The sequence below is a fragment of the Choloepus didactylus genome, chromosome 13 (genome assembly GCF_015220235.1).
Source record: "Choloepus didactylus isolate mChoDid1 chromosome 13, mChoDid1.pri, whole genome shotgun sequence".
NCBI classification, from domain to species: domain Eukaryota; kingdom Metazoa; phylum Chordata; class Mammalia; order Pilosa; family Megalonychidae; genus Choloepus; species Choloepus didactylus.
Window position 1 is genome coordinate 74,360,475 of NC_051319.1, and position 25,110 is coordinate 74,385,584.

At 34.9% G+C, this 25,110-nt stretch overlaps 1 protein-coding gene and 1 non-coding gene across 7 annotated transcripts in view; both read left to right on the forward strand.

The window, feature by feature from the left end:
* LOC119507842 (solute carrier family 22 member 4-like) overlaps positions 1 to 25,110 on the forward strand; it is an 846,933-nt gene that overhangs the window by 462,059 nt on the left and 359,764 nt on the right. The window lies entirely within an intron of this gene.
* Positions 17,998 to 18,104, forward strand: LOC119508636. Its single transcript, XR_005211536.1, has one exon. It is a non-coding gene; the product is annotated as a U6 spliceosomal RNA (small nuclear RNA).

Sequence of the window (25,110 nt, forward strand, 5' to 3'; positions counted from 1 at the left end):
ATGATAAATCAATTCAATGAAATGAAGAAAGATATAGCAAAATAGATGAAAGATATAAGGAAGACACTGGATAACCATAAAGAAGAATTTGTAAATTTTAAAAAACTAACAGCAGAACTCATGGGAATAAAGGTCACAATGTAGGAAATGAAAAACACAATGGAGGGACACAACAGGAGATTTCAATAGGCAGAAGAAAGGATCAGTGAACTGGAAGAAAAGACATTTAAATTCATACACACAAAAGAACAGATGGTGAAAAAATGGAAAAATATGAGCAGGGTCTTAGGGAGCTGAGTGATAAAATGAATGTGCTGATTTGAATGTATTATGTCCCCCAAAATGCCATTTTCTTTGATGTAATCTTGTGAGAGCAGACATATAAGTGTTGATTAGATTGTAATTCTTTGAGTGTTTCCATGGAGATGCAACCCACCCAACTGTGGGTGATGAATCTGATTTGATAATTTCCAATGAGGTGTTACCCCACCCATTCATGGTGGGTCTAAATTAAATCACTGGAGCCATTTAAATGAGCTGAAAAACAGAATGAACTCAGTGAGGCTGAGAGTGATATTTTGAAGAGGAGCTACACCCAAGAGGGACACTTTGAGAGTAGCTGCAGATGAGACACAGTTTGAAGATGGCTGTTGATATCAGACACTTTCTACAGAGAAGCTAAGAGAGGATGACCACCCTGAGAGCAACTGAGTGACATTTTTGAGGTACTGCAGCCTAGAGAGGAATGCCCTGGGAGAAAGCCATTTTGAAACCAGAACTTTGGAGTAGATATTGGCCATGTGCCATCCCAGCTAAGAGAGGATTTCCAGACACCACAGGCCATTCTTCAGTGAAGGTACCCAATTGTTGTGTGACCTTGGAAACTTTATGGCTGTAAGACAGTAACTGTGTAACCAAATAAACCTCCTTTTTCAAAACCCAATCCATTCCTTGTGATTTACATTCTGGAGCATTAGCAAACTAGAAAAATGACACATACAAATACATGTGTTATGGGTATCCCAGAAGGGGAAGAGAGAGGAAAAGGGGCAAATAGAATAACAGAAGAAATATTCACTGAAAATTTCCCTACTCTTATAAAAGACAGAAAATTAGAAATTCATGAATACAGCATACCCCAAACAGAATAGATGCCAATAGATCTACTCCAAGACACTTATCATATTGTCCAATGTCAAAGACAAAGAGAGAATTCTGAAAACAGGAAGAGAAAAGCAATCCATCACATACAAGGGAAGCTCAATAATATCATGTACTGATTTCTCTGCAGAAACGATGGAGGCAAGAAAACACTGGCATGATATATTTAAGAAACTGAAAAAGAAAAAACTGCCAACCAAGAATTCTATATCTAGCAAAACTGTCCTTCAAAAATGATGGAGAAATTAAGGTATTTTCAGACAAAAAGACACTTAGAGAGTTTGTGAATAAGAGACCAGCACTACAAGAAATACTAAAAGAAGTGCTACAGACTGATAGGAGAAGACAGGGGAGAGAGAGTTGGAGAAGAGTACAGAAATGAAGATTACCAGGAAAGGTAAAATGAGAGAGAGGAAAAATAAGATATGACATATAAATTCCAAAAGACAAAATGGTAGAATAAAGTACTGCCCTTAGAATAATGGCACTAAATGTAAATGGTTAAACTAACCAATGAAAAGCACAGACTAACAGAATGGATTAAAAAAAAACAGGACCCATCTATATGCTGTTGACAAGAAACCCAGTTTAGACACAAGGACAAAAATGACTTAAAGTGAATGTTTGGAAAAAGATATTTCATGCAAACAACAGCCAGAAAAAAGTGGGCATTGCTATATTAATATCAGACAAATTACACTTCAAAAGTTAAACAATTAAAAGAGACCAAAAGGATGCTATATATTTAAAGTGTCAATTCACTAAGAAAACATAGCAATCATAAATATTTATGCACCAAGCCAGAATGCCACAAAATTCATGAGGCAAACACTGAGATCACTAAAAGGAGAAGTAGACAACTGTTCAATAATAGATAGAGACTTCAATACACCACTCTAATCAATGGATAGAATATGTAGACAGAAGATCAATAAAGAGACATGTTGAATTGTACAATAAATGAACCAGACTTGACAGATATTTATAGAACACTACATCCAACAACAGCAAAGATACACTTTTTTTCTCAAGTGCTCATGGAACATTCTCTAGGATAGGCTACATGTTGGGTCACAAAGCAAGTCTCAACAAATTAAAAAATATTGGTATTATACAAAACACTTTCTTGGACCATAATGGAATGAAGTTGGAAATAAACCAAAGGCAGGTCATAAAATTCACAGACATATGGAAGCTAGACAACATCCTCTTAGAAAAACAGTGGGTAAAGGAAAAAATTATGAGAAAGTAGTAAATACCTCAAGGCAAATGAAAATGAAAACACAACATATCGAAAGTTGTGGGATGCAGAAAGGCAGTGCTGAGAGGGAAATTTATTGCCCTAAATGCCTATATTAAAAGAGAAGAAAGAGAAAAACTTGAAGAATTATCTGTTCACCTGGAGGGATTATAGAAAGTACATCACATTAAAACCAAAGCAAACAGAAGGGAAGAAACAACAAAGATTAGAGCAGAAATAAATGAAATTGAGAACAGGAAAACAATAGAGAGAATTAACAAAACCAGAAGTTGGCTTTTTGAAAAAATCAGCAAAATTGATGGACCACTGGATAGGCCAACAAAAAAAGAGAGCAGATGCAAATAAATGCAATCCAAAATGGGAAAGGAAACATAACTACTGATTCTTCTGAAATTAGGATATAATGAGAAGATATTATGAACAACTATATGCTAATACACAATACAACTTAGATGAAATGCACAACTTCCTAGAAAAGCATAAACAACCAACAATGACTCAAGAAGTAGATGACCTCAACAAACAAATCAAAAGTAAAGAGATTTAGTCAGTCATCAAAAAGCTCCCCAAAAGTAAAAGCCCAGGACCACATGGTTTCTAATGTGAATTCTTCTAAGCATTCAAGAAAGAATTAGTACCAATCCTGCTCAAATTCTTCAAAAAAATTCAAGGGGTGGGAAAGCTTCCCAACTCATTCTATGAAGCCATCACCCTAATACCAAAATCAAACAAACTTACTACAAAAAATAAAACTGTAGACCAATCTCTTTAATGAATACAGAAGCAAAAATCCTCAACAAATTCTTGGAAATTGAATCCATCATATTCAAAGAATTATAAACCACAACCAGGTGGGATTTATTCCAGGTATGTAAGGCTGGTTCAACACAAGAAAATCAATTAATGTAATACTCCACAACAATAAATCAAAGCAGAACCACATGATCATCCCGATCAATGCAGAGAAGGCATTTGAGAAAATTCAACATCTTTCCTGATGAAAATTCTTCAAAGTATAGGAATAGAAGGGAAGATTTTCAATATGATAAAAGTGATATATGAAAAACCCACAGCTAACAACATACTCAATGGGGAGAGACTGAAAGCTTTCCCTCTAAGATTAGGAATGACAGAGATGCCTGCTGTCACCAGTTATTCAACATTGTGCTGGACATGCTAGCTAGAGCAAATAGGTAAGAGAAAGAAATAAAAGGCATCCAAATTGGAGAGGAAGAGGTAAAACTTTCACTATTTCCTGATGACATGATTCTATATGTAGAAAATCCAGAAAAACCTACAGCAAAGATACAAGAACAAGTCAATGACTACAGAAAAGTAGCAGGCTACAAGATCAACACACAAAAATCTGTAGTGTTTTTCCTATATACAAGTAATGTGCAACAAGTGGAGGAAATCAAGAAAAAATTCCAGTTAAAATAGCAATGAAAATAATCAACTATTTAGGAATAAGCTTAACCAAGGACACAAAAGACCTCTACACAGATAACTATGAGAAACTGCTAAAAGAAATCAAACAGGACCTAAAAAATGGAATTAGATGCCATGTTCATGTATTGGAAGACTAAATATAGTTAAGATGGCAATTTTACCTAAGCTGATTTATAGATTTAATTCAATGCTAACTAAAATCCCAACAACTTACTTTACAAAAAAATAGAAAAACCAATGACCAAACTTATTTGGAAGGGCAAGGTGCCCTGAATAGCCAAAAATATCTTGAGAAAGAGGAACAAAATTGGAAGTCTGACACACCTGACTTTGAAACATATTGCAAAGTTAGTTTTCAAAACAGCGTGGTACTGGCATAAGGATAGATATACTTACCAATGAAATCAAATTGAGTGTTCAGAAATAGACTCTGACATCTACAGGACAATTGATCTTTGATAGGACATTCAAGCCAAGGCAACTGGGACAGAGCAGCCTCTCCAATATGATGTTTGGAGAACTGGATATCCATTTCCAAAGGAAAGAAAGAGGATGACTATCTCACACCTTATAAAACAATTAACTTGAAATGGATCAAAGACCTAAACATTAGCAGCAAGACCATAAGAGTCTTAGAAGAAAATGTAGGCAATATATTAAAAGTCGTGCTAGGAGGTGGTTTCCTAGACTTCAAACCCAAGGTGCAGGCAAACAAGGAACAAATAGACAAATGGAATCTCCCCAAATTTAAACAATTTTTTATAACAAAGGACTTTGTCAAAAAAAGTCAGAAGGTAACCTATGCAACAGGAGATATTTGGAAACCACATATCAGATAAGGTTTTCGTATCCCAAATATATAAAGGTATCCTACAACTCAATAACAGAAAAGCAATCTGATTAAAAATGGGCAGAAGACATGGACACACACTTTTCTGAAGAAGAAATGCAAATGGTTCAAAAAAATGAAAAAATGCTCAACTTCACTGGCTATTAGGGAAATGCAAATCAAAACCACAATGAGATATCATCTCACAACTACCAGAATGGCCATTTTCCAAAAAACAGAAAATTACAAGTCCTGCAGATGATATGGAGAAAGAGGCACACTTATTCATTGTTGTTCAGAATGTAGAATGGTGCAACCACTCTGGAAGACAGTGTGGAAGTTTCTCAGGAACTAAGTATAGATTTGCCATATGACCCAGCTATTCCATTGCTAGGTATATACTCAGAGGTACTGAAACTTAAGACACAAATTGACATTTGTAAACTGATGTTTATTGCATTATTCATGATTGCCAAGAGATGGAAACAGCCCAAATGTTGATCAATGGATGAATGGATAAACACATTCTGGTATATACATATGATGGAATGTTATGCAGCTGTAAGACAGAACAAAGACATGGATCATATAATAACATGGATCATATAATAACATGGATGAACCTTGAGGACATTATGTTGAGTGAAGTTAAACAGGATCAAAAGGACAGATACTGTATGATCTCACTAATAAGAACAATTAATGAACAAACTTCCAGAGTTAAAAGCTGACAACACAGGCTACCAGGAGACAGAAAGAGGGTAGACATCAGGCATTTATGCTGAAGGACTACAGAATGTTTAGCAGGATTGATTGCATAGATCCAGAAATAGATAGCATGATACTGTGTGATAGTAGCACAGTATTGTATGTACTCTGAACAAAGATGTCTGTGAGTAAATCTGAAAGAGGTGGGATAGGAGAATGTATAACACCAGAGGTAAAGATAGATGATAAGGAATGGTATTGTATAACTTGACAAAATCTGGAGTGGCCAATGGTTCAGAGGCCTGAGAATCCAAAGTGACCAGGTAGCAGACTTAATAATGGGATTATTATTGTGTCTCCTGGTAGAAGCACTCCTCCTTTTAGAACTAAGTCTTCTAGGCCAGAAGAGCTTAAGATTACAGGGACAGGAAGCAACAATTTTCCTAGCGGATCACTAGGAGTGATAGTGGTGCCACTCCCATTTCCACTACTTGATTTCAGGCCCTGTGAATCCCAGCTATGGGAGGAAAAGAACCACAGGGTTGATGCTGATTCAGAGCATACAGTTTCCTGAAGAACACTGCCACAGTCCAGCAAGGTATTGCAACCTAGTTGATACCACAGTTGAGTCATCAAAAGCCCATTTCACTGTTTTATCAACCCAGCTGCTTCTGGATGATGGAGAACATGGTAAGACAAGATAATTCCATGAGTATGTGCCCATTACCTCACTTTATTTGTTGTGAAGTGGGCTCCTTGATCAGAATCAATGCTGTGTTGAACATCATGATGGTGGATTTGGCATGCCATAATTCCACAGATGGTGGTTTTGCTAGAAGCATTGCATGCAGGAAAGGCAAACTGATATCTGGAGAATGTGCCTTTTCTAGTGAGAACAAATCACTGCCCCTCCCATGACAGATATCTTACAATGTAATCAACGTGCCACCAGGTAGCAGGCAGATCATCTTGGGGAATAGTGTCATATCAGGTACTGAGTGTGGGTCTCTGCTTCTGGCAGATTGTGCACACATCAGTGGCTGTGGCCAAGTCACACTTGATGAGTAGAAATGGATCAAAAGTAATGATCTAGGGGCTTGACTACCTTTTTGTTTTGATTGTCTTGGTGAGGATTTCAAATTTCTAAAGATAACAAAAATAAATTCCAAAATGAGTTCAATCATGATGTTTTGAATATTTTTTGTTGATTTTGGCTCTAAGGGCTCCTTGTGGTTTTCTATCTATAATGTTATTGCTTTATTCCCTCATAATGAAGGATTCACACTTGTCAATTTTTCCCCATAAATTTGTCTTTTTGAAGAGTCCAGGTCAGTCTATGGTAAAATATCCCCTATGCTGGATTTGTCTAGTGGTTTTCATTGTCTTGTTAAACATATTCCTTAATCCTGTGTCCATGTAAGTCAGAAGTTAGATCTGATTTGATTAAGTCTTTATCTGATTCCAGTTAAACATTTTTGGAAGGAATACTTCAAATTGATATGTTGTAGTAATTGAAACACATTGGGAGGGACAGCAATTATTGATACTGAAATTAAGCACTGTTAGGGAGGCAACTATGAATTCTCTCCATTGTAATTACAGAGAATGTAATTCATTGCTGAAATAATGTCACTATGAGAATATCCCTTTCCTCTTCTACACCTCCCTTATTCATTTTAGCGCCCATTGCTGATTCCTGCTTGAACTAATTAAAATGTGATTAACAATGATGACTTTTCAAATTATGCCATTCCATCTATATTCACTAGCTGCTGACATTCTGTGGGGTAAAAACACATCTTATCAGTGATTTCCCAGGTAAATCATGTTTTAGACTATGAGAACACTGAAAACTCTACAGGAACTTCCCATAAAGAATATATTTTACATAATATTTAAATAAAGACTGTTTTATCAATGCGATTTAGTGGAGAGAGGTTAAAAATCTCTTCTGTTTTGACAACTCTTCCCATGTAACTCAGCAATAGATGCACATTGATCAGACGCAATTATGTTCAGTAGCTCTTTCTTAAGGAAAAACAACAAACAATTTTGTGAATTTTCATGAGTCCTCTGGCAAATATTAAAGACAATTTTACATGTAAAATATATCTTGAAAATTTTTAATTCATTTTTGTTTTTAGATTCTTATTTTGGAGTGGTAAAAATCCAAGTTTTTAGAGGGTATTTGGGTAGATGATTAAATAAGATTGTATGTGATTGAGAAACAACTTTTTATCTGTTTAATCCAATTTACAACAAAATGTTGATGACATGCTTAAAAAGCATAACATTATGAGAAAAACATGTACAAGGACTAGAATAAGTCCTCTCAACTTTAAGACTTATTTCAAATATCTTATGATCAAGATAAGTGATATTGGTAAAAGAATAGATGAATAGATCTTCCCAGAAATAAACCTACATAAAGACAGTATAAATATCTGCAGTAATAAAGAAAAAAGCAATTCAATGGAGAAAATATAGTCTTTTAAACAAATGGTGTTTGAGCAACTGGACCTCCAACAAGAAATTATTCTAGGCATAGACTCTACATTTTTCACAAAAAAATTAATTCAATAGGGATCATGGGATCATAGACATAAAGGTAAAATGCAAAGCTATGAAACTTCTAAAAGATAGCATAGGAGAAATATAGGTGACCATGTGTTTGGTGATGAAGTTTTAGATTCAAAACCAAAATACAATTCATAAAAGAATAAATTGATAAGATGGGGCTTAATAAAAATTTTTAAACTTGTCTCCTGAAAGTCACTGTCAACATAATGAAAAGATAAGCCATAGACTTGGAGAAAATACTTGCACAACACATATTTGCTGAAGTGCTTTTATCCAATATATATAAGGATCCCTTAAAATTCAACCTTAAAAACCAAACTACCTTACTACAAAATGGACCAAAGTTCTGAACAGCTATTTTGCTAAAGGAAACACAGATGGAAAATATGCATATGAAATATGTTAAACATAATATATTGATAGAGAATCAAAAATTAAAACAATGTGACACCACTATACAACTAGTAGAATGGCTACAACCAAAAACATTGCCAACAACAAATGCTGGTAATGAAGTGAAGCAATAGGAATATTCATTCTTTGCTCATGGTACAGCCACTTTGGAAGACAACCTGTTTCTCACAAAGCACAACATAGATTTACCATACAATCCAGCAGTTGTGCTCTTAGGTATTTACTCAAACGAGATTAGAGCATGTGTTGACACAAAAACATGCACATGAATGTTTATAACAGCTTTATTCATAACTGCCAAAAATTATAAGCTGCCAAGATGCCCTTAAATAGGTGAATACACAAATATATTGTGGTAGATCCATACAGTGGAGTATTATTCAGCAAGAAAAATAATTTAGTTTTCAAGCTACAAAATGACACAAAGGAACACTAAAGGTGTATTGCTATGTGAAAGAACCAGTCTGAAAATCTGATACATTGCTTGATTCCTACTATATGACATTCTGGAAAAGACAAAACTATAGAGATGGTTAAAAGTTCAGGTGTTGACAAAAATTCAGGGGCACTGCAGGAATGAATTGCTGGAGGATTGGACATTTGTAGGTCAGTGAAGGTATTGTATATGATACTTTAATGGCCAAATCACAATATTATACATTTTCAAAACCCATGGAGATGTATAATACAAAAAGTGAACCCCAGGGGAAACTATGGAATTACTACTACTAATAACGTATTGATATATCTCCATCAATTACAACTAATACACCATGTCCATGCCAGATATTAATAATAGGAGAAACCATGTGTAAACAGCAAGGTGATGTATGTATACTCTCTGTAGTTTCTGCATAACTTTTCTATAAACCTAAAACTGATCTAAAAAGCAAAGTCTACTATTTAAAAACATCAGCACAACAAAAAACTTTGGAGAATTTTTTAAATATAATTAAGTATGCAACAAAGTCAATATGAAGCAAAGCAAATAATTCTGATATGACTCACCATCTCTAGATAGATTACATAGAAGATTAAGAAAAACTTTTCACATTCAAAGTGTTAGTGAATATACAAAAAAGAAAGTTCATTACAATTGTGCAACTTCTACTATAATATCAACACATTTCTTAAATTCTTTTAAGACTCATAATAATGTAACAAAATAGCATTAACTTCACACAAAGAGAGATGAAGGTTTTTCTGGATTTTAGGTAAGTAGACCCATAGACCCACACAAGTCTTGTAGTTTCAGTCCTCTGCCTGGTGTCTTTTGAGAAATTCTATTTACCTGGGTGAGCACTTTCAATCTTTGTGAAGTTGCTTGAGATGCATAATTCTTCCATGTCTTTGCATCCTCTTTAGGTTTCTCCTGAGTATTTTATGGATATTTGTACACCAGTATGATGACACTTAGACTTAAACATTATTCTTGCCTGTTTTTTTTCTATACCTAAACAGTGAAAGTCAGGACCTTCAGGGAAGGTGTGTAACTCACTTTGGTAGCTTAAATTCTTTTCATGCTACTATACTCATTAAACCAACTCAATAATTTTACATTCATGAAATAAATAATTCATTAATGAAATATGAATACTATAGGCAAAATTAATTATTAACATTTCAGAAATGAACACATTATGAAAAACAGAGACACTTCTTTCAGGAGGAGATATCACAGATAATGATATATTACATAATAATTACATATCATATAATGCAATTCTCTGACCTTTGAAGCAATCACATCAGCTCATTACTGTTCATTTCTTCATGGCCATAACAAAAACAAAAATAAATCTTGGAAGTGCTAAATGCAGTAAGCCCCTGGAATGTGTGTTTTATAAAGCAACATCATAGGAGCCCATTTCATGTCCTTGTTCATCAGGTTGTAGACTAAAGGGTTGAGGATTGGAGGTATCATGGTGTAGAGGACAGAAAGAAGGTTATCAATAACTGAGAGTGTATTTGACAATGGCTTGAGATAAAATAAACCGTTATGAGAAGAACAGTAAAAACTTGGATGGGGAATTCATGTGCAGAAAAGATTTGACTTATCCAAACACTTGCATAAACTTCCACTAAAGTTTCAGAACAGGAAGCCCCTAATAATGAGGGAATATCAGAGAAAAGCTGTGGGATCATGTTGAAGACACAGAAGGGCATAGAAAATGTACCAGCTGTTTACAAAGCTCCAAATAGCTCTTCAGTGGCCTAGGAAGCACTTGACACAAATGCCACCATTCATGATGACCGCATAGTGCAAAGGATAGCAGATGGCTATGATGTGGGCATAAGACATGGCTGTGAGGATAAATATCTCACCTGCTGAGAAAGAAGGCAATAAAAATAGTTGGAAGGCAACCCTAAAATGGAAATGGAAGAGTTGTGAGTTAGGCTTTTGACAATGAAGTTTTGGATTGGGACTGACACAAGGAAGGCATCAAATGAAGAGAAGTTTTTCAGGAAGAAGTACATAGGCGTATGGAGTTTGAGGTCTAGAGTGATGAGAAAGATGATGAGTTTTCTCATTACAGCTGCAAGGTGCACTAGGAAGAGCATCCCATGTAAAACCTGCAGCTCCATGAAAGCAGAAAACCCTACCATGAGGAATTCTGACAACAGGATAATACTGGCCATGGTAGACTCTCTTCACTTTCTGGCAAGGCAAGGAGATATGAAAAGGACAAAATTAAACTACACTTTTACCAATAATACTGATAGAAACATTAGATTGAAAAAGAGCCATGCATTTTCATCTTTGACTTAAGTACTTCACATTTAGTTAGAAAATTATTTCTTTGCTATTTTTAAGGTAAAGAGATTTCACAAGTAAGGTATGAAATCAGTTAGCATTTACAAGAGTTTCCAATGATGCTGCAGACCCAAACTCACCTTGCCATGAGATGGATATTACAACTAAATGAAGCAGTTTTATCTAATCACAGGGGCATTTGCATCACACTACTATTGTGAAAGGCACTATGACAAATCCTTTTTCCTTGGAAAAATTATCCAACTTCTATGTCTTTAAAGCATGTTAGTTTCCCTAACTCTCAAGACTGGAAAATAATATAAATTACCATATGTTGTTATAATCATGAACTCACAATTGTATTGAATAATCCAAAAAGGCAAATAAGATTTCCTATTTTTGTACCTAAAAGCAAGAAACAAGAAAGATTCTATGATTAATGTTTGCATTATCTTGAGGTCATGCAGTTGCAGTATCTTGAATATGTCACTTAGTACAGGAAAGAAATGATTGAATCATCTAGCAAAATTTCATGTCCATTGACTGGGATCATATATACTAGAGCTACATTTTTACCAGACCAAGGCAGTGGATTATTTTGCCTGATGTGCTCAAATAACCAAATCCTGAGACACTGGGATTTCAAAGAGATAGTGTTATTGCTAGGCATGAAGCAGGAGAACAGATGGCCTATCAGTTCAAAATCTGTCTTCCCAAACAGCAGAAATTCTGATAGTTTTATAGCATCAAAATATGGGCAGGTTTTGGATAATTGGTACAATGTTCCCAGATGATGTAATTGGAAGTGGTCTAATTGTGGAGCATGTGCAGATTGATTACATGTTTAGTCATAGAACGTATGGAAGAAAATTGTGGCATTAATATGAGATTGGGTGTGATTTTTAGTATTATAATGAGGTACAGGTGATTGTAGGTTAAAGTCTAAGCTACTGTGCATGTCAGGCAGGTACATTTTGGTAAGATCCAGCTTTGGTTACCAAGATAACATTGGACATGGGGTTGGTTAGTTCTAGGTTGACCCAAGACCCTTCATTAATAAACATGAGAGGGTGTGTTTAGTGATCATAAGTCTCTAAAGTAGAAAAACTGAATAAATGGGTACAAGTGAAGTTTTGTCACAAGGTTTTTACAACCACAAAGAAACAAAATAAAGGCTATACAATCATTGTCAGAGTTCAAGGCAGCTGAATTACAGTTCTGGTTTCATATGTTTCTTCTCTGTCTACTCTAATATATCAGAAAATAATGTATAATTATATAATGATTCAGAAACTTCATCAGTCCTTACATCCTAACATATCAGTTATATTTCCTCTCTCTCATTTGATAATTTTCCATCAATCTAAAGAGATATCTGGGTGATAACTCTTCTAATTGCTTCATGCTGGAAAGGGGTGTTGACATAATGCAGCAAAGGGACGAAACTTTTTCTTTCCTGGAGAGACTGGTTCATCTATGTTTCAGATCTTATCTGGCATAGGAACAATCCAGAGGTTTTAAGTGTCTTAAAAACAAACTTAGTGAGTAATGCCTTTATAGAGCCCAAGGTGCCATTTGGGTTTCCAGGAAAACTGTTGGTTAGGGCTTGACATATTGTGGCAGTTTTTAATATCTGGATGAAATTTGCATAAGTGTAACCTCCAGAATGACCTCTCAGTTTGATTTGAAATCTCTTAGCCATTGAAACTATTTATTCTTTTCTCCCTTTTGGTCATCCAATTCCATGATGCCAGTACCACTTTCATACTTGGAAGTCATGTCTCATGATGCCAGGTCTAGACTCTTCCCTAAGAGTCATTTCACATGTTGTCAGGGCCAGGATTATCCCTAATAATCATCTTCCACATATCCAGGGAGACTTAAAAACCTGGAAGTCATGTCCCACATGGGAGGAGGTAGTGAGTTCATTTGCAGAGCTTGGCTTAGAGAGAGAGACCACATCTGAATAATCAAAGAGGTTTTCTGGGGTTACCCTTAAGCATCAATTATAAGTAGGCTTAGCTTTGCCATTACAGAAATAAGTTTCAGAAGGGCAAGCTTCAAGATCAAGTGCTGGCCCATCACACTGGTAGCCCCCGCTGCCTAAGAGAACATGAGGAATTCCACAGGTGGGTAAGTCTAACGGTTCCATTTTTTTCTCTAATCCCTCAGGGGACCATGCAAACACTTTCTCATTTTTGCCTAAAATACTTTGAAATGCATCAGAGTATAACAAAAAACCTGTAGAGGATATCAAGATTTCATTCATAATTCTAGGTTCCATGTCAAATAAAGCTGAATTATGTTGCTCAAATAAACTGACTAGACAGGTTAAATTAGGTAATGTGCAACAGAAAATTTAAATTTTGGACAAAATAAACATCTCTTCTTTTTGTCTCACATAGAAGTCAAAGCTTTATGATACAGACATATTATCTTTTACCCTGTATTCTGATTTACATTAGTTTTAACACCATCAGCATTAGTCACACTTCAATTGAAGTCTGACTTCTTTTGCAGCTTTTCAAGAGTTGTTTAGAGTAATGCTGACTTTCAGAGCTGGACACTGTTAAGTCTGAGTCTCAGGTTTCACACAAATACATAAAGTGCTAGGGAACCTCCAGGTTATACAAGGAGCAAAACATCTCAGAACATAGAAATAACAGTTAAAGCTTAAGAGCAAATGTGACTGCTATATGAGCTTTCAATCTAAGCCCTAATTTTCTTATAGCAAATTCTGAATGAAGATATTTTCAGAAATAACATTTGACAGTTCTCTTATTTTGACAAAACTTAGCAGAGGTTTTGTCCTGTTTCACCTTTAGAAATGTACCAGGATTGTGTTAATTAACAAGTAGGACATAATTTATATATTTGTCTTGCTTCTCTTTTAAAGTCCCTTTTTGCTGCAAATGAAGTTCTGACTGACAAATGACTACATATAATTTTATTTTAGCATTAGGGCAAAACAGTGCAACTGACAATAAATTTGGCTGTTTCCATGATTTGTAGCCTTTTCTAAGAATAAGTTAAAACCTTGACTAGCAACATTGTAGTGTTGTCTAGCATTACACAGATCAGTATCTTGATATAACATGAACAGTGAGAACATTGTCAGGGTTTAAGGAATTTTATACAAATTCTAAATATATGAATAACGTTTCACCCATACAAATTTAATTAAAGGATACAAAGTCCATTTTAATTATTTTAATACTTCCCAATTACCTTATGTAATATGTTAAACTATTTTAGTATCTCACTTTTACAGGGTTAAAAAAATCTTTTGTAAAAATTTTCCTTTAAAAGTGAGAAGACTAGTCTTCTGAAATAAAGGATGATAAGGTCAGCATAAACATCAATAGGGATATTATTCTGATATAAAATCTTTGCCTTCTAGATGGAATGCTCAGATTGCTTAGAAAACTTTTTATAACTTTTGAATAAGAGCAGAGTAACAATTCACATTATTTTAACAGAGAAATAAACTTTAGTTTTGTATGAATACAAGGTTTGACACAACTTTTGTTTTCAAACAATCATAAACAGGCTTATTGAATTTTTAGTCAGTATTGACTATGACAGTCAGAATTCACATTTATAAACCTTCTATAACTTTCAATATCCACCCAAGGCTTGTAGTCAGCAATGACTACAATAAACAAAATCCACTTTAATCAGAATATGTGGATATTGCAGCATGGAAAATAAGAAAAATATTTTCTATCTCACATATACTTTTTATTTCTCCAGACTGCATATAATCAGAAATAAATTTGATAAAAAATTCACAAAGCTCTTTGAACATGCATAATACAATGCAATAACAGTATTCGTGAAGGGAGAAGAGACAGAGATACTACAACAAAATAGAAGAAGGAAACATTTATGCTGAGGTTTGGAACACACCCAGGAATTTGCATACTGTCTACTCACAACACACAAATGATTACTTCACATTATGCCTAAAATTTCTTAGTTCAATCCAGCACCATCTTCAAAGGTCAGAAGAAACCAAATTTGAAATATTATCAGTTCTTTAATGATTAAGGGATTAATATCTAGGAAAGTCCTCAAAATTTTCAACATTATTTCCAAGTTTTAAATAATGCCAGGAATATGTTAGTTCACAATATTGAATTATGAATTCTAAAAAAAAAAATTTTAAACCCTATTGGACAAGTCATGCATTGTACACTACTCTGGAGCAAGTAGAACAGCTGGAAACACAGTAAAATATAAAGTTCCACCTACCTGGCACACTTCCCTGCCCGGACCCCATGGACTCTCTCACAGGTGGCTCCCTGAAGGGAATAAAACCAATCTGCTGGGGACAAGAAGGAGGTCTCAACCAAGACTCAACTGCAGAATTAACAAACTATTTAATTAACTTTTGGGGTTGGGCATATCCAGGATGTTATAGAATGGGTAGGGTCCAGGAAGGGTGGGAACATAGTAGTTGGCCACCATTCTGTGGCTCCAAAAAGGCTTGGTTTATTCTTTTCTTTCTCAGTTTGTCACTTTTCTTTTATTATTCTGTGACTCCTTATCTTTTTACACTTCCATAGCCCCCTGGCAAAGGAAGAATTAAAGCTGTTGGAGAGCAACTATCCTGGTGAAAGAGACAATACTCTAAGGTGCACATTTTAAAATAATCCATACTAACACTAGGGAAAGGACTCAAAAGGGATTTTTCTCTATTTTTCTTTTTTCCTTCTTTCTTTTAAAAATAACTACTCTATGTAGCTCTTTACAGAAAGCCTCCAATATTTGCAACTGGTCCCTGAACACAGGCAACAGAGAACTGAAATAGATATGACACACAAAGCAATCAACCAGTGGAGTAGACAATTCCCAAAGGGCATAACCCCCCAAGAAATGGGGGGGGGGGCATGCCTCAGATCAATTGGCACCCTCCTTCAAAAAATTCAGACCCAGGGGCTGGAATTAAGAAACCAGCTCCAGTCAGTCACACCCTCAACTGGCTCAGAGTCTGCAGAAAACAAAAAGTCACTGCAACTCCTTATACTGGTGGGAGAGCTATGGGCTGGCAAACACCACCTGCTGGACAGGCTAGTAAAAGCACAGACTAGGAGTCTCAGAGGAGGGTCTCATTGTCAGGGAAACTCTGTACCCTCTTCATGAGACCTCCATAGCCTCTCTGGACTGGGAAAAACTGGGGTTGGCTATATCTGAGGAGACCATCTCATAAAAAAGGCCACATAGAGGCAGGGCAAGAAAAATAAAATCAAGAGTTGAAAAACTCTGATTAACTAAATTCAATCTAAGTTAGAAGTCTATAATAAGTTGAACTGAACACCAAAGATAGAGAACAAAGCAAACCAACAAGATAATCCTAGGTAAAATAGTGAAAATGAGCTCCAGAATTAACTAATCAATAAAATAAAATACCTAGACAGCTTACAATAATGAGCCATACTAGGAAACCCAAAAATATGGACTAGCCAAAGAACAAATGAAGAGTTCAACCAATATACAGCAGTTGATACAATTAAAGCTAAATCAATTCAATGAACTGAGGGAAGATCTAATTAAAGATATTCAAACAAATCTCAAAAATCAATTCAAAAATCAACACAGTGAATTGAGGGAATATATGGCAGGAGAAAGAAAGGATATAAGGAAGACACTGAATGAACATACGATGAATTCCTAAACTTGATAAAACAAATGGCAGGACTTATGGGAATGAAGGGAACAATGGAGGAGATGCAAAGGCAATCAAGGGACACAACAGTAGATTAGATCAGGTAGAAGAAAGGATCAGTGAATTGGAAGGCAAAACATCTGAATTAATACACACAAAAGAACAGATGGTGAAAAGAATGGAAAAATATGAGCAGTGTCATAGGGACCTCAGTGACACCATGAAGCACATGAATATATATGTTATGATTGTTCCAGAAGGAGGAGAGAAAGGAAAAGTGGCAGAAAGAATAATAGAAGGTATGTTCATTTAAAATTTCCCAACTCTTATGAATGACAGAAAATTACAGATTCAAGAAGTACAGCATGCCCCCAACAGAATAGATCCCAATAGACCTACTCCAAGAAACTTACAGATCAGCTTGTCTAAAGTTAAAGAAAAAGAGAGAATTATGAAAGCAGCAAGAGAAAAGCAATCCATCATAAACAAGGTAGCTCAATAAGACAAGGTAGTTTTCTCTGCAGAAACCATGGAAGTGAGAAGACAGTGGTATGATATATTTAAGATACTGAAAGAGAAAAACTGCACCCAAGAATTCTATATCCAGCAAAAGTAATCCAAAAATGTGAAGAGATTAAAATGTTTTCAGACAAATGGACACTGAGAGATTTTGGGAATAAGAGACTGGATTTACAAGAAATACTAAAGTGAGTGCTACAGGCTGATAGGAAAAGACTGACGAGGGATGTTTGGAGAAAAGTGTAGGAATGAAGATTATCAGGAAAAGTAAAATGAGAGAGAGAATAAAATACATGACATATAAAATCCAAAAGACAAAATGGTAGAAGAAAATACTTCCATTATATTAATAACACTAAATGTTAATGGATTAAACTCCCCAATAAAAAGGCACAGACTGGCAGAGTGGATTAAAATAAAAAAACAGGAACCATGTATATGCCATCTACAGGAAACTCACTTTAGGCACAAGGACAAAAATAGGCTGAAAGTAAAATTTTGGCAAAAGATATTGCATGCAAACAGCAACAAGAAAAAAGTGGGAGTGGCTATACTAATATCAGACAAATTAGACTTCAAATATAAAACAATTAAAAGAGAGAAAGAAGGACACTATATTAATAAAAGGGTCAATACATCAAGAAAACATAACAGTGTTTGCTTTGGTGGCACATATACTAAAATTGAAACAGTACAGAGAAGATTAGCATGGCCCATGCAGAAGGGTGACATGCAAATTCATGAAGCATTCCATATGTAAAAAACAAAACATAACAATCATAAATATGTATACACCAAGTCATAGTAACCCAAAATTCATGAGGCAAACACTGAGAACAGAGAAAGCAGAAGTAGATACTTCTACATTAATAGTGGGAGACTTTAATACACAACTCTCATCAATGGAAAGAACATATAGACAGACAATCAATAAGGAAATGGAAATATTGAATTTTATGATAAATGAAATAGACTTGACAGATGTTTATAGAACACTACACCCCACAAATACAGGATACACATCTTTCTCAAGTGCTCATGGAATATTCTGTAGGATAGACTACATGTTGGGTCACAAAACAAGTCTAAACAAATTTAAAAATATGGGTTTTATACAGAACACATTCTTGGACCACAGTGGAATGAATTTGTAAATAAATAACAGGAAGAAGTTTGTAAAATTCACAAGTATCTGGAGGCTAAACAACACACTCTTAGAAAACTAGTAGATAAAGGAAGAAATTACAAGAGAAATTAGTAAATAACTTGAGTCAAATGATAATGAAAACACCATATATCAAAACTTATGGGATGCAGCAAAGGTGATGCTGAAAGGGAAAGGTATTACCCTAAGCACCTATGTTAAAAGAGAAGGGAGAGAAAATTTGAGGACTTAACCATTCACCTGGAGGAAGTAGTGAAGTAACAGCATACTAATCTCAAAGCAAACAGAAGGAAAGAAATAACAAAGATTAGAGCAGAAATAAATGAAATTGAGAACAGGAAAACTATAGAGACAATAAACCAATCCAGAAGTTGGTTCTTTGAGAAAATCAATAAAACTGACCAGTAGCTAGTCTAACAAAAATAGAGTGGATGAAAATAAATGCAAACAGAAATGGGAAATGGGACATAACAACTTCTCATAATGAGAAGATACTATGAGCAACTATATGCTAATAAACTATACAACTTAGATGAAATGGACAACTTCTTAGAAAAGCATAAACAACCAGCATTGCCTCAAGAACAAATAGAGACAATCTCAACAAACAAATCACAAGTAAGGAGATTGAATCAGTTGAGTCAATCATCAAAAACCTCCCCCAAAAGAAAGCCCAGGACCAGATGAGTTCACATGTGAATTGTGTCAAGCATTCAAGAAACAATTACTACCAATCCTGCTGAAAGTCTTCCAAAAAGTTGAACAGGATGGAAAGCTACCCAACTCATTCTATAAAGCCAACATCACCATAATGCCCAAATCATACAAAGATACTACAAAAAGAAAATTATAGACCAATCTCTTAAATGAATATACATGCAAAAATCCTCAAAAAACTACTCACAATTCAAATCTGGCAACACATTAAAAGCATTACACACCATGATCAGATGGGGTTTATTCCAGGTATGCAAGGCTGGGTGAACAGAAGAAAATCAATTAAGGTAATACACCTCATCAATAAGTCAAAGATGGAAAATCACTTGATAATCTTGATTGATCAAGAAAAGGCATTTGACAAAATTCAACATCCTTTCTTGATGAAAACACTTCAAAGGATAGGAATAAAAGGGAACTTTCTCAATTTGATAAAGACAGTATAGAAAAACACAAAGCTAACATCATACTCAATGGGGAAACACAAAGCTCTTCCTCTAAGATCAGGAACAAGACAGGCATGCCCACTGTCACCATTGTTATTCAACACTGTGCTAGAAATTCTAGCTAAAGCAATTAGGCAAGATAAAGAAATAAAAGTGATCCAAATTGAAGAGGAAGAAGTAAAAATTTCACTCTTTGCAGATAATGAGTCTATATATAAAAAATCCAGAAAAAAACTACAGCAAAGCTACTAGAACTAATCAATGAATATAGCAAAATGGGAGGCTACAAGAGCAACATGCAAAAATCTGTGGTGTTCTTATACATCAGCAATGTGCAACAAGAGGAAGAAATCAAGAAAAAAAATTCCATTTACAATAGCAACCAAAAGAATAAAGTATTAGGACTAAACAAAGACCACAAAAGACCTATACAGAAAAACCTACAAGAAACTGATAAAAGAAATTGAACTGGACCTAAAAAAATGGAAGAGTATACTGTGTTCATGGGTTGGAAGACTAAATATAATTAAGATGCAATTTTACCTAAACTGATTTATAGATTCAATGCAATGCCAATTAAAATCCCAACAAATTCCTTTGCAGAAAAAGAAAATCCAAGAACCAAACTTATTTGGAAGGGCAAGGTGCCACAAATAGCCAAAAATATCATGAGAGAGAGGAACAAAGTGGAAGGTCTCACATTACTTGACTTTAAAGCATATTATAAAGCTACAATGTCAGATACAGCATGGTAATGGCATAAGGATATATATATATATTGACCAATGGAATCTAGTTGAGTGATCAGAAATAGACTCTCACTTCTATGGACAATTGATCTTTGATAAGGCAGTCAAGCCAGAGCAACTGGGATGGAGCCTCTTCAATAAATTGTGTTTGGAGAACTGGATATCCATTTCCACAAGAATGAAAGAGGACTCGTATCTCACACCTAATACAAAAATTAGCACAAAATGGATCATAGACCTAAACATTAACATTAAGTCTACAAGACACTTAGGAGAAAATATAGGTCAATATCTTAAAGATTCTGTGATAGGAGGTGGTTTCCTAGACTTTAAATCCAAAGCACAAGCAACCAAAGAACAAATAGACAAATGGGATCTTCTCAAAATTAAACAATTTGTACATCAATGGACTTTTTATTAAAGTTAAAAAAGCAGCCTACACAGTGGGAGACAATTTGGAAACCACATATCGGATAAGGTTTGATATCCCAAATATATAAAGCAATCTTACAACTCAACAACATAAAAACAAAACAAAAAAAAATTTTAATGGGCAAAAGACTTAGACACTTTTCTGAAGAGGAAATAAAAATGGTTCAGAAACATATGAAAAAAATGCTCAATTTCACTGGGTATTAGGGAAATTCAGATAAAAACCAAAATGATATCATCTAACACCTACCAGAATGGCCATTATCCAACAAACCAAAAATTAAAATTTCTGAAGATGATGTGGAGAAAGAGGTACACATTCACTGTTTATGGGAATGTAGAATGGTGCAACCACTCTGGAAGACAGTGTGGCAGTTCCTCAGGAAGCTAAGTATAGCTTTGCCATATGACCCAGGTATTCCATTACTAGGTATATACTCAGAGGAACTGAAAGTTAAGACATGATTGGACATTTGTAAACTGATGTTTATTGCATCATTATTCACAACATCCAAGATATGGAAACAGCACAAACATCCATCAATAGACGAGTGGATAAACAATCTGTACTACATACACATGATGAAATATTACTGAGCTGTAAGACAGAACAAAGACATGGAACATATGATAATGTGGATGAATCTTGAGGACATAATAATGAACAGAATTAGCCAGAAATAAGACAAATACTGTATGGTCTCACTAAAGTAAACTAACATTAATGAGCAAACTTAGTGTTAAAAGCTGATAACACAGGATAACAGGAGAGAGAAAGTGGGTAAAGATCAGGCATTCAATACTGAAAGATTACAGAATGTTCAGCAGGATATATTGTATAGATCAAGAAATAGCATAATTCTGTGTGAAGGTAGCACAATATTATAAGTATACTGAACAAAAATCTCCATGAATAAAGCTGAAAGATGTGAGCTACAGGTATGTACAACACCTGAGGTAAAGACAGAATATAAAGACTCAGAATGTTTAACTTACCAAAAACTGGAGCAGTCAATGATTTTGACTAAATGTACAAATATAAAACTGTTCTTGCATGTGGGAGAACAAATGTCAACCAAGCTGAGTGTGGAAATTGGGAAGGTATGGGGGAAATATAATCAAAGAAAACTGTAGTCTATGGTCAACAGTAACATTGTAATATACTTCCATTAAATATTAACAAAGGCAATATACCAAAACTGAACATGTAAGAGATGGGGATATAAGGGATGGATATGGGATTCTTGGTAGTGGTGGTGGTGTCTGAACTTACTATTTTTGTAATGTATAATACTTTAGTTCTCTTTTTATCTCTTTTATTATTCATTTAAGAAATCTTTTTTTTCATAGTTATCAACATGTTCAAGTGCTGACTGTGGTGATGGATGCACAACTATATTATGATACCATGAACAACTGATTGTACAATATGGATAGTTGTATGGTATGTGAATATAGCTCTATAAAGTTGTAGCAAAAGTATAAATAGGGATAAGATGGCTGGAGAAAACATGGAGAGAGGGATGTATGTATTTACTGTCGGTTAGGAGGCAGAATGATGTAGAATTTCTGGAGGAGAGTGTGGTTGTTCTACAAGAAGCTAAGTATCTGAGTGCCATAAGGTCCTGCAAACTCATTAGAGGGCATATACATTGAAGATATGACAGCAGGGACACGAATGGACATGTGCACACTGGTGTTTTGGGAGGCAGTATGCATGTTTTGCAATGGGTGGAGGTGACCTGATGATACATTGACTGAGGAACAGAATGGTAAAATCCAGTGTGTGCATATAATGGAATACTGAGCAACTATGAGGAGGAGTGAAGCTGTGAGATATGCTACACAGTGAGATGAATGGACCCTGAAGACTGCATTTTGATTATACCTCACCAGAAACAAAGGCAATCACTATAATATCTCACCAATATGGACTAACTACAATGTGTAAACTCATAATTGAATCTTAGGGCACAGCTTATTAGGGGAATGCACATTGTAATGGTCCCTAGATTGTAAGCCCTTACAGCAGTCACATCCATTCCTGAATTGTAATGGCCATCTCCAGATTTTGAGATGCTGATCCTTTTGTGTATAACCCAATTGATTCCTGGAATTTGGGCATCTGTGTGACAACTGAAACTCAGAGCCAGAATTTGGAAGATATGTATGTCAGTATTAGCACACACAGCAATGGTTAAAAAAGCTGAAAATCAGTCCAGACTTCAATTATAGATATGAATGAAGGAGATCTAGTTAGGACTAGGGTATATCATGTCAAAGGATAAAGGATGATTCTGACTGTGTTTTAATTCTTCAACTTCCATGCAAGACCAAGGGAAGAGATGTTTATTTGGTGCAGGATCTATAATTCATGAACAATTTAACTCATTCAGTGTGTTCAAATTCCATAATTATATGGAACCATGAATAGGAAATGAGACCTGTTATGTTTGTACATGTTAGTGTGAAATAGTAACACATCCCAAGGTAATTTGTGCAGATATAAAATATAGATATGCAGGGTCTCCCTTAGGAGCCAGGCGAAAATGTGGAAGTATTGGATCCCCCTCCCGCCCCCGGATTGTTGCTGATTTTCTCACAAATATTGAGGACTGGTAGTTTGGTATACTGAGCCCTCTATCTTGGCACTTGCCCTTATGGAAATCATTACTACAAAGGAGAAGATAAAACTGCTTATAATTGTACCTAAGTGTCTCACCCTAAATACCTTTTTTTTGTTCAAATGTGGCCCTGAGTGTCTAGCTAAGCCAACTCAGCAGGAGAACTCACTTCCTACCCCCTATATGGGACCTGACTTCCAGGGATGTAAATCTCCATGGTAACTCAGGGTATGACTCCTGAGGATGAATCTGGATGAGATATCATGGAATTTAGAGCATCTTCTTGACCAAAAAGCAGATGAAAAATGAAACAATACAAAGTTTCAGTGGCTGAGAGATTCCAATTTGAGTTGAGATGTCACGATGGTGGGCATTCTTATGCCCTATATAGATATCCCATCTTAGGTTGTAAGGCATTAGATTAGATAGAAGTAAACACCTGAAGCTATCAAACTGCACCCCAGTAGCCTTGACTATTGAAGACAATTGTATAGTAATGTAGCTTACAAGGGGTGACAGTGTGATTGTGAAAGACTTGTGAATCACACTCTTTATCGAGTGTATGGAGGAGCAGAAAAATGGGGACAAAAACTAAAAGAAAAATAGTATGGGAGGGGGGATGATTTGGGTGTCCTTTTTTACTTTTATTTTTATTTTTCTGGTGTAAGGAAAATGTTCAAAAAATAGATTGGGGTGATGAATACACAACTATATGATGGCACTGTGAACAGTTGATTATACACCATAGATGCTTGTATGATATGTGAATATATCTCAATAAAAAGGAATTTAAAAAACTATTCAAATGCCACTTTCTTATTAAAAAGTATTACAAATGCCATCTCATATATGAGGTCTTCTCAGATCATTTTTATTTATCTGCTTTTTAAAATTCTTCCAGCACTTTTACTTCTTATTCAGATATTCCACAGGTAATTTATATACTATTGTTTTAAACTGTGTTCTGGTACAGGTATATTTTAACTAGAACATAAATTTTTTGAACCTAAGAATTATGTCTTTCCTATTCATGACAACGCTTATGAACTTGATTATATAATATAGTCACAGAATACATTGCCTGACCTTAACAAAGCCACTAGAAATTCAAATTCTTCCACACACAGGAGAAACAAATGCCAAAGTAATTAAAAAGCCACATTATTTGAAATCCAGTTAGTCAAGGTTATAAAAATTTTTTTATAATTTTTATTAAACTTACCTGGCTTCTTAAATAAAATATACTTGAAGCATTAGTATATCTTTGTTTTTAAGCATTTTAATATGTCATCATCACAGGATATATTGCTCAGTTTATACAAACTGCCTAGTTAGGCTATTTTTAAGAGGAATTTTGAGAATGTTCTTTTAATATTAGCTTATTTTACCAGTAACCTTGTATAAATTCAGGAGAACATACTTAAGTAAAATAAAATTGCATTATTCTATTCAAAAAGTCATCATAAAAACAGGAATAAGACAATATCTAGTAGTCTAGATATTGCTACTGAAATTCTGCAGCTGTATTTGCTTTTTATTCCATCTACCAGAGGTTAAAAATCTCTTTGTTTTTATGCTGCCAGAAAGCAAAATGCCAGAGTTGGATTGGCTTTTATAAAAGGGGGTTTATTAG